Below are 9,868 nucleotides of genomic sequence, written 5' to 3' on the forward strand. Positions count from 1 at the left end.
CCACTCTCCCAGACCAGTACATTAATTTTTATAATGGGGGATATTTAGTGCTTTTACTATCATTCAGTGTTAAAATACATAGATGCCCCTGAATGCAAATGTAGATTTCCAATGAAGCCAGCACAAAGCTTGGGACCCTACTTAAAGATGCGGGCATGTTGGGACCAGGTGTTGGGAATATACATTTCAAAGATGATGTAAGGGCGACACCATACCAGCCTTGGGGAACAAGTTTTAAAATCTTGCTTTCCGATTGGTGCAGGGGCCAAGTGCCGGTGTGTGATTGGAGGGATGTTAGCTTGCACTGTAACTAACCTCAGCGAATTGTGATTGGTCATCGTGCCGACCTGCCTGGGTTTGGAGCGATGTAGTCCGTCTTGGCCTGTGATTGGTGGGATTGGAATGCTACTTCTTCTGTGATTGGTTAAACCGGTGAGGCTATTGAAAAGTTTCTGAACGCCAGTCCAGCATTGGCCACTAGGTGGAGCCCGGGATGCGCAAAGCGAGGCGCTGCAGCGAGTCTGGGCCGCTTCCTCTCTGACGCCCTCCGCTTCTGCCCAGGCGCTAGTTCTGCCCTGTGCCCTCAGGCAACCGCGGGACAGGGGTGGGGGTGTGGGGGACGGTGTTAGAACTCCCAGCTCCAGCCCGGGTGGCCACGCTTCTCTGCACAGCCCCTTTGACCCCTTCCTCTGGCTCCCAGCCTCGCAGAGGACTTTGGCTGACCGAGGGGTTGGGGCAGCGAGTTCGCGAAGGTTTGTGAAAGCCCAGATCAAAATGCAAAATTGTGGAGTGTGTCAAAGGAGACACAGCAGCGCCCCCTCCCTCCACTGCCCGCCTCGGAGCCCTTCTCTCCAGCTGAACACCTCCTCCGCGTCCTTTCACATCCTTAAAGGACTTTTCCAAAGGAGCATCTCATTGGAGCTTAGGACTGTGCCCCGCTGGTCAAAGGCACTAGCTGGAGATCACCCTATCCAAAGACGCCCCTGTCATGCCTGCTGTTTGATTGTCTTGCCACTGCATTCATCACTATTTGAAATTCTCTTTTTAAAAACACATGTTTCCTTGCTTACTGTCTCTCCACACCTCTGCACCAAAATGTAAGCTCTGCGAAGGAGGGAGTAGGGAGGGACGGGTACACTACAGAATGTCCAGTGACATTTGAATTGGAGATAAACAAACAACTTATTTTTTAAGTATAAGTGTGCTTCATGCGTTATTTGGTACATATTTATACTAAAAAAACTTCATTGTTTATCTGAAATTCAAATGTCACTGGGCATCCTGTGTTTTTATTTGCTGAAACTGCAGCCCTGTGGGGGATGGCTGTTTGGGCCTCACAGCTGGGTCTCCACAATAATGCACATGGAAAGTGGTGAATACCCGTTAAATGATTGGGTGGATAATTTCCTTCCTTCCTTCACTCATCTCTCTAACCCATTATGTTAAGTTCCAGCTGAGTCCTGGGAATGAAACAGCGAATGGGACAGTCCCATGGAGGAGGCAGTAGCCACCATCTGATTACACTGTGATGGTGGAAAGTGTTGGGGGCTGTGTGAGCACAGAGGAGAGGCCAGCAGGGCTGCGGAGGAAGGTGATGAAGATGGGACTTGGAGGGGGGCAGGGGAGAAAAGAAAGGTGCGACCGCTGCTCTGGGCAGAAGGCTTGGCGTGTGCAAAGGCCAGAGCCAAGGGGAAGCTGTGGGATTCTGAAAGCTGCGAGCGGCTGGGAGTGGGGGGCAGATGTGCGGTGAGGTGGGGCAGTCAGAAATCAGCTGGGGACGAGACTCGTTCACTGAGCATCTGTGCCCACCAGTCAGGCACAGTGGCGATGCTAGGTTGCTATTACTGTGCCCGTTACACAGGTGAGGAGACTGAGGCTCAGAGCAATGAAACGCCTGGTCTGGGTTTACAGTCTGAGTGGGAAAAGCTGAGCTTCAAACTCATGTCTGACAGACTCTGAAGCCTGCACTGTTCTGGAAAAGCCCCTGGGTTAAGGACTGGAGCCCTGATTGGAGGATGAAGAAACTGAGCCTCAGAAAGGTGACAGGGCTGTCGCTGTGAACATGGCTCCTCCAGTTTCACAGGAGCCCCACTCCTCGGTCAGCCAAAGTCGTCCTCCTCCTGACTGAGGCAGTGCAAGGGGTATGGTTTGTCTCCGGCCCTCTGAGACGGCGGGAGGGCCGGGGCAGGACCCAGGAGTCGAGGCTGCTGTGCTTCCTGTTCCTGATTGGGTTGGGTCTCCAGGACCCCCTTGCTGAGCCCTGTGGCTAATTCCTTGCATGGGTCCTGGGCGGGTCCACCGTTTCCGTGGAGACCGCCACCTACCATCCCTGAAATCTCATTGTGACCAGTATTAAGAGATTAACACTGCCTGGCGGCCCTCACAGGCTATTGGGTGCCCGGGTGGCGGCAGGAGCCCCCTCAAGGATGAAGAGGTGGCTCACTGTGCGGGACCCCATAGCACCCGGAGGAGGATGTCAGACTGGGGCCAGGGCTTCCCCCAGCACCCCCCAGGTATGGTCCTGACTCCACATCTACCTGGACAGGAGGACGGGGTGGTGGAAGAGAGACACAGGACCCAGGGGAGGAGTCCAGGTTTGGGAGCAGTGCAGAGGCCTTGTACCCCAAGCCCCCAAGCCAGAAAGGCCCAGGGTTTTTGATGGGCGGCTGCCGTTCTGATCAAGGTGGATCCAGATTCCCTCCACAAGGAGAGAGGAGCCTTACAGAGTCTTTTAGCTAAGGACCAGCTACCTCACCTCCTTCGTTTTGCAGTTTGGGGAACATGCAGAGAAGGAAAGTGCCTGGCCAAAGTCAATGAGTTAGTGGCCTGAAGCAGGTGGACAATCCCGAGGCCGCCCTGAGGTCGCCTGGGCAGAAAACCCTGGTTTAGATGGCATTGCCCCCTCTGCCTTGAATTTCAAGTGCTTCTCCCCGACCTCCAGGAAGGAGTCCCCTCGGTCTCCGTCCCCTGGGCCTGTCCCATTGACCATGCTTCCCTTCCCTCCCCACCTCTTCTCCTCCTGACCTTCCCTGCCTCCCGCACAATGCAGAGAGTTCCAGATAGGCTCCACTCCGCCAGAGGACAGGGCCACCAGGCCCTAACTTACTCCCAGCCAGGGGATGTCACCATCTAGATGACTGTGGACATTTTTTGTTCCCCGCTTCAACCTCTCCGTGTCTTCGGGGGGCCCAGACACGGGGGGGGCCCCGCCCCCCCCCCCCCCCCCCCTCCTGCCAAGCCAGCCCGGAGAGATTTAGGTCAGGCTCCAAAGCTCACTGGGCCAGGTTTCCTGGCCTGGTGGGCAGCCGGGGAGGGGAGCAAGACTTCTCAAAGTGCACCTTTTTTATTGTTTTGATTTTTGAACCACGTGAATGTAATAACAATTGAAAAAATTAATTTAAAATTTTAAATAAATTAAGTAAAATATCAAGTAATAATAATAATCACAAAGGCCTCAATAATATGAAAGGCGTGCAGCCAAGACGGAGACCAAAGTATGAGGACTTGACATAAGGAACAGAGAAAGCCTGCCTCCGAGTCTCTGAATTTTTGACCTGGAAAGGCCCTTTATTTCAAGCCAATCTTATTTTGCCAATAGCAAAATACTGGTCATTGGTACCAAGAATCAGGAGCTCCCTACATGCCGACCACAGTGCCAGGCACTGTCTGAATTATCATCCCACTGAATCAGCATTCTGACTCTACCAGGAAGCTATCATCGTTCCCATTTCATAGATGGGGAAACTGAGCCTCACTGAGGTTGCAACTAGTGAGTTGCAGAACATGGATGCATATCTAGGCCTTTCTAGCTCCCACCGTGGGTCTCAATCTTGGCTGCACATCAGAATCACCTAGGGACTTTAAAAAATACTGATGCCTAGCACCCACCCACCGCAATCCCCAGATTTGATCACTGGCCTGTGATGGGACCTGGGCATCAGTATTTTTTTAAAGGTTCCCAAATGAATCTAATTCACTGTCAGGGTTGAGTCTCTGCTTTATGCTAGCCAACTTTTCAAACAGGAAACCAAGGCCAGGGAGGGAAATGACCTTGCGTAAGGTCACAGAGTGGCTGAAAGCAGAGCTGAGGCAGGGCTCTCGTGGAAACTTTGTGAACATAAATAAGAGGTGCTCTCCTCTGGGCAGATGAATCTCCATGGGCACTTGGTTTGCTAAGTGGAAGAGGAGCTAGATTTCCACACCAACTCACCTCCTTGCACGGAGCACCTTTGTGCAGTGAGCAACCTGTACAACGGTATGCAGCAGCCCTGGCCTGAGTCTCAGGACTCCCAAACACCACACCTCAGTGACCTTCAGGCAAATCCCTGGGGCCCCTCAGTACCTGGGTGCAGGGAGACCCAGGGCGGTTCCTGGGATAAGGCTTTCATGCCTTACGCCATGACCAGGGCCTGGGCCAGGCGGGGGCTTGCTCTCATCCTTCAGGCCCCACAGGGGCTGAGCAGGCCCCATCTCACTCCGAAGGTCACTTCTGCAGATAAAGTCAGGAACATAACCAGGAGGGAGGAGGGATATAAACAGGAGGGACAACAACAGCCTCAGCCCAGAAGTCACAAGCCACCTGGCAGGAGGCCGCCCTCAGGCAGGCCCCGCCCACACAGATCCAAGTCCTCCTGGCTTCCTTCCTGATCATTCTCCAGCCCCTACACTCTACCCACCTCCTGAGCCTCATGGTCAGCATCTCCCACAATGCCCTGCTCTCTGGCCAGCGTGCCGTCCATGTCCTTCCGCCATCACCCACCATGTTCTCTGCTTCTGGATGTTCCCCTGACCCAAGATGCCACCTCTTCCAGGAATCCATCCCTGACCACTCTAGTCCAGAGGCAGGCCTGCCTTCTTAGGCCTCCTCCAGCCCTCACAGTCCATGCACACAGCCCGCATGTGCCTCAGGATGGAGCTTATTCTGTCATCAGACTGGCCAGCTTGCCTTGGGGGCACTGAGTGTCAGCCCTGGAAGGGCAGGGTGGCCCCCGGGGTTAAGAGCACAGACTCTGCAGCCAAACCACTCAGGTTGGAATCCCAGCTCCTGTTCCTTGCATGTTGTATGACTCGGGCCCGTGGCTCAAACCCTCTGTGCCTCAGGTCTGCAAAATGGTGATAAAACGATTGCCCGCTTCATCGACTGGTTGTAAGGATTAATGAGTTAACCCACGCAAAGCCCCCCAAACAGCTGCATTAACACCAGCCGTGGCTATGCACGCTCCGCTTCCTCCTCCTGCCAAGCCTGGGAGGTAGGTATGATTATTCGCAATCACAGGTGAGGAAACAGATCCACGGGAGGTCCAGAGTCAGGGAAGGGCCCTGCATCTTTCTCTGGGGCCTGACGCCTCCAGAGGGAGGACGTGGCTGAGCGGGTTCTAAGTTGGAGCCTCTGGGTTACAGCTCACGACTGTCCCTCAGAGGGCCCACAGGGCCCAGACTCTCGGTGGCTCTAGGCACCTCTCTGCCTCCAGCCAGCCACAGGAAGCGGGGTGAACAGCAGAGCAGGGCATTCGCACTGCATCTTGTTTGCTAATGTCCAGAACACGTCACTGAGTCCAGAGAGAGCCCCTGTCTTCCTCAGGCTAGCTGGAGACTTAGAATACCTGGGGTCACCTTCTGTCCCTGGACAATGACACCCCCACCCCCCGCCCCGTGCAATCTGCATAAAGGAGTGAGGGGATGAGGCGGGCCCAGCATCTTTCCAGTTGCCGCCATCGGCTCTGGCTCTACCTTTCAAAGGAAATATTAAGGGGAGGGCATCTAAGAGTCTGAGAGGCAGGCACCGGGTGAAGCAGGGCCCGTGCCTACCCTCCTTGGCTCCTGGGAGCCTCAGATCCCATTTGGAAGGCCCCCAGGGCCCACATCCTCCTAAGCGCTCTCCAGGCTCTGACACTGCAGGATTCTAGAATCCCATGCTCAAAGCTGCCGCTCCGCATCCCTGTTTGTAAAACTCTCCCCCCAGCTGCCTTTATCTCTCTTTGGTAACAAGGCAAATTTGCTCAGGACCCAGAGCAGGGGCGACAAGCAGACTGTTGACTCTTGAGCAAAACCTACCCTTTGGAGAGAGCAGGAGAGGAGGCACTGAGGTGCGCGGGGAGGCCAGCAGCCTCTTGCATAACCCGGGTGGCCTCCTGCCCACCCAGGCCTTTTCAGGGTTAGGGGTGAGGCAAACCGCAAACTCATGCCCAGTTAATTTTTTAAGGCAAAATCAACAGGCTCAGCAATGATTAGCAGGCAAGTAAGTTCGTCTTAATCACGCTGAGGAGAGGGAGGAAGGAGGCTTCTGGGGGCCCAAGGATGGGGCTCAGTTATCAGTTAACCACCTGAATGTTGTTTCCTTCCAAAGCCACTGGCCTTCAGCCCCGAGCTCCCTCATCTTCCTCTCGGAAGTACTCCCACGGCAACCCCGTGGCCATCAGCGACTGAGGGAACAAACGCTGTCCCGTGCAGGGTCCCCGGGAGGCACTGCCAGGGCCCTTGAGGGCTGGGATGAAGGACAGGGGTCCTCACCGAGCTCGGGGTCTTCTTTTGAGGCCTCCCCCGCCACCGCTGTGTGGCCCTGAGCAGGTCCCCTCCACCCTCTGGGGCTCAGGGAGGGGCCTGAGGTCTATGGTTCAACCTGCCGTCAGCAGCCACTGCCCTGGAGGCCTCAGTGTCTCCATCCACCAAATGGGTGCGTTGGTTGAGACACCCTTTCCAGTCTTGAAGTTCTCTGAGGTCATGGCTGGATTAAGCCAATGTGGCCTTATCCAGGTGAGGAGGGTGGTATGGGCAGCATTTTAGGAATTCAAGGGAGAGAGAAGGTGCCCAGAACAGGGAGGGGGCTTACCTGATAATCTGCTGTTGGTACCAGCAAGCGACAGATCCCAGCTCCAGGAAGAGCTGTCCTCTCAGATGGCAGGCGGGGGTCCCTGTCGCATGGGGTGGTCCCTGTCTGCAGGGATGGCCTGGCAGACCCCAGCCAGCCCAGGACCCCTCCCCCTGGACTTGAATGCTGCCAAGGGACGCGGTAGGGCCGGGCCAGCCCCTGACCAGCTGGCTGCCTGGACTGGAGTTTGGTCAGTGGTTGGGGACCTATATTGTGAGAAAGTTTAGGACTTTGTCCACAAACTGGAATTTGAAATTTCAAAGGGGCGAAACTGGAGGGCCCTACCCCAGAGTGGAGATGGCTCTTGGCTTCTTTCCCCCACGACTTTTGTTCTTTGTCTTGATAAGTCCGGGTTCCCTGCACCACTCCCCGGGGGGGTGGGGGTGGGGCGAGGAAAGACCAGAGATAGTGGGGTGGTAAGCGCCCAGGGGAAGCTAAGATGCCAGGCAGCCTGGGGTGGCCAGTGTCTGGAGGATGCCTCTGAACTTGCATGTGACCAGAGACAGGCTCCTTGGCTCCTCAGATCCCCGAGCTCCGGGCAGTAATGTGATGGAATCACCAGCTCCAGCGCTCCCGAATTCCGACGTCCTGTCTAGGATTCTTGGAGGGAGGCAGTATATGGGGGGGAGCCCTTCAGCCCTGGAGTCAGACTTGGGCTCAAATTACAGCCCCTCCTGTGTGGGTTTAGGCAAGTCACTTCTTGTCTCTGAGTCTTAGTTTTGTCATCTGTAAAGCAGAGCAGATAAAATAAGAAGAGTGGAAGGGTCTTAGCACTGGGTGGGCCTAGCACAGAATCTCTCCAGAAACATTAGCCATTATTGTGGTTTAAAAGGAAAGTGAAGTGGTCCAGAGTGGCAGCTCTCTTCACCACTGTCTGCACTGGAGGCTGGAGCGCTCTGCCCACAGCTGGGTCTGCGGCAGCCCCTCCCCCCTGGCTGCCCCACGCGAGCCCTCCTGCCCTTCTAGAGGCCTCCATCTCTCCATCTACAACATGAAGGAGTTGGACCTCTCCCTCTGTTATCCCCTGGGAGCCACCGCATGTCGAGTGGGGTCAGACAGGCCACGGGGCGGGGCAGAGAGCAAGAGAGGCTGCCGAGCTGATGGCGCAGAGGCCCGGGTTTGTCCATGGCTGGGCAGGCCATCCCCAGGAGCTCTCCTGAGCAGAGGTCCTGATTGCCACCAATTGTGTGGCTGGTGGGTCAAGGAATCAACCACCAGTGATAATTGCCCCTGTTGACCAGATGCCTACACTTGGTCATTTAATGCCCACACCATCCCTGCAAAAAAGGTACCAGCCCATTTATCTGATGCCAAAACTAAGGCGGGGAGGGGTGGGACCTGATGTCATAGTTTCGGGAAGTTGGCAGTGCCTGGATTTTGACCTAGCTCTGTCTGATTTCAAGGCCTGTGGTTTACCCTCAAAGTGGTGTTTGGGGTGGGGGAGAGGGAAGGAGGACTAAGAACCCCTATAATATTATTTTATTTAATCTTCACAACAAACTACAAGTTAGGCCCATTTTACAGAAGGAGAAACTGAGGCTTCAAAAGAATAACTTGCTTGAGATCACAGAGCCAGTAGATCTTATAGGCGGCGTGTCGTTTATATGAGGGACATGTTTCTAGAAGATAATGTTTGGGGTCGGCTAAGGGTGCAATAGAGCATGTCTGTAATCAATTATGCAAGTTCACATGTGGGCAGTTATAGTTCAAGAGTGGATAAATTTACATGCTGAGTAGGTTGTGATGTGTGGGACGTGAGTGGGGTATGAAACAGGTTTCCAGACTGCGACTCATAAGCAGTGGGTCATGCGTGTTGTGTGTTTGGTAAAGTGTTTATGTCACGCTCTGTGTACTTGGTAGCTTGTCATATGTGGACTATCCAGCTGGTGGGTCTTCTCTGTAACGGGTCATGTATGTGGCATGTCATGGCTCACCCCAGTGGACCATAGACCTCATTTAATTCAATCTAACATGTAATCTATAGAGATTGAAAAATTGTTATTTTTGTTACCAGTGAAACTCTTACAGGCCAATAATCACATCCCACTTCTGGTGACGGGGGAGTGTGCCTCTTGGAACTGACGAGCCGCCGTGTGTGGAGGTCACATACGGCTGGCTTGTGAGAGGAGTAGCTGTGTGTGGCCCATCCCAGGTGCCAAACAGGTGGCAGGACCTGGGGTCAGCTCCTCAGGGGCCCCTCCCAGAGCTGTCCCTCCTTCTCCTCTGTGTTTATCCCTCAATCAGGTCTCCTGCCCAGCTGAGCTCTGTCTCAGCTACTGGAGCTGGGGTCTGATGTCCCCAGGTGGGCACGGGAGGAACCTGCCAGTGGTTGAAGTCTCCTTCAGGCCTTTATCAAAACTCTAGGTGCAGACTGTGGGGTGGGGGTGGGGGTCTGTCTTCCTCCCTCCCTGGGAGTCTTGTCCTGACTAACAGACAAATGGGCCAAGATCTCCCCATTTTGCAGATGGGGAGATCGAGGCCCCAAGAGAGATGTGATTTGAACAAAGTCATCCGAATAGTGACAGAGCTAGCTCCTAAACCCGGGTCTCCTGACATCAAATCCAGCCTCTCTTCCCCTCCAGAACAATCACATCCCTATCTCAGTTCCGGGGGGACAATGGAGAGGGGCAGAACAAGGCTACACAGGGCAGAGAAGGGGCTTCTAATAACGGGAAGAACGAGGGAGATGCCTCTGCCCACCCTCAAACACACACCGCCTCTCCCACTGATTTGCCCACACAGAAACCCCGCCACCTTTTTACCCATTCACTGACTCATTCACTCTTTCACTAATTCACCCACTCATTCCTTGATTCACTCCATCACTAACGCACCCCCTCGCCACTCGCTCATCGGCTGTCGCTAATTGACCCTCTCTTGCTCCAGCTGGCCAAAGAGGACGGGCTCCCAGGCTCCCAAGTCTAGACCCTTCTGCCCTTGCCTGCACTTTCTACCTCCTGCACTGCGACCTCACCTCCCGGGCTACATGGGGAGCTCCTG

Source organism: Mirounga leonina, unplaced genomic scaffold (genome assembly GCF_011800145.1).
Source record: "Mirounga leonina isolate KUSES-001 unplaced genomic scaffold, KU_Mleo_1.0 Mir_150, whole genome shotgun sequence".
Taxonomy (NCBI): domain Eukaryota; kingdom Metazoa; phylum Chordata; class Mammalia; order Carnivora; family Phocidae; genus Mirounga; species Mirounga leonina.